Genomic DNA, 1,169 nt, shown 5'->3' with positions numbered 1-1,169 from the left:
ACTTTCCTGTAGTTTCTTGAAAAGCGTTATCCACCCTTAGTGTTGAGCAATTGTCAAAATAAGTCCTTAGCCCTGGGCATGAAAAATCAAGGTTTGAACTCGGATTGCTGGATTCAGAGTCCAGAGTGCTAACCATTACACCATGGCACCCGGTCGCAAACCCGCAGAGTAAAGGCCGCTCGGTCTGGTGACGGCAAATAGCTCTGATCTAAGAGAGCTAAGCGACGGACAGAGTAACGCTTGCCGAAACCCGGGATTGAACCAGGGACCTTTAGATCTTCAGTCTAATGCTCTCCCAACTGAGCTATTTCGGCCACGTCGACTTGCGCAGGCCTGTCCGCGATTGACCCTAGGCGCAGTAGCCATGAGCGATGGACAGGATGCAAGAGGAAAGTCAAAGGCCCGTACGGGGATCGAACCCACGACCTTGGCGTTATTAGCACCACGCTCTAACCAACTGAGCCTACCGGCCACGAGGCTCATGCATTCAAGTTCTGGATTGCCAGAGCGCTCCATGAGCGTCGTACCGTTAGGTGGAATGCCTAAAGCAGGGCTCATCCGGGATTTGAACCCAGGACCTCTCGCACCCAAAGCAAGAATCATACCCCTAGACCAACGAGCCGAGCGGTGTGGCATAATTGTGATGTCCAGCTCCGTGGGAAAGGTATTTCCACCGCCTGTGAGCCCCGTTTCATTGAGCCGAGGCAACGCACGTCTTTCGCAGACAACGCCAAGGAATTAGCTCAAATGGTAGAGCGCTCGCTTAGCATGCGAGAGGTAGCGGGACCGACACCCGCATTCTCCACGTCAGTGGCTTTTGGAGCCTCCTTCATGCCTTCGTCCATCTTAGCCCTCCCTATGCTACCTGTTGAGGCTCACCCCTGCAGAAAAAGGTCTTCGTGTTGATTCCTGCTCATATGTTCAGTCACAAAACGCCATCAGGGTCTGGTGTCGCTCCTCACTGTGGCACCTCTACACAAATGACAAGAGTGTCCCATATGGTACGTGCATTGCTTTTACCCAGAGCAACGTGATGCAGGAGCTTCACGTCCAAAGACAATCGAGTTGTCACTTAAGATTCCACAAGTTTACTTGCAGTGTTACTTGCATTTTCAATAAGCCAGTGTGCACGTGTGCTGTGGAGCGTCTCTTTGCGCTTTCCTGTAGTT

General features: G+C 52.2%; 3 non-coding genes across 3 annotated transcripts; all 3 read right to left on the bottom strand.

The window, feature by feature from the left end:
• Window positions 1–241: 241 nt before the first annotated feature.
• Window positions 242–314, bottom strand: trnaf-gaa (transfer RNA phenylalanine (anticodon GAA)). Its single transcript has one exon. It is a non-coding gene; the product is annotated as a tRNA-Phe (tRNA).
• An 84-nt stretch (window positions 315–398) lies between these two features.
• trnai-aau (transfer RNA isoleucine (anticodon AAU)) lies at window positions 399–472 on the bottom strand. The gene has a single exon. It is a non-coding gene; the product is annotated as a tRNA-Ile (tRNA).
• A 78-nt stretch (window positions 473–550) lies between these two features.
• trnap-ugg (transfer RNA proline (anticodon UGG)) lies at window positions 551–622 on the bottom strand. Its single transcript has one exon. It is a non-coding gene; the product is annotated as a tRNA-Pro (tRNA).
• Between the last annotated feature and the right edge of the window lie 547 nt (window positions 623–1,169).

Source organism: Triplophysa rosa, unplaced genomic scaffold (assembly GCF_024868665.1).
Source record: "Triplophysa rosa unplaced genomic scaffold, Trosa_1v2 scaffold1091, whole genome shotgun sequence".
Taxonomy (NCBI): Eukaryota; Metazoa; Chordata; class Actinopteri; order Cypriniformes; family Nemacheilidae; genus Triplophysa; species Triplophysa rosa.
Note: the sequence above shows the minus strand (reverse complement) of the source record. Positions and strands in the feature narration are given on the sequence as shown.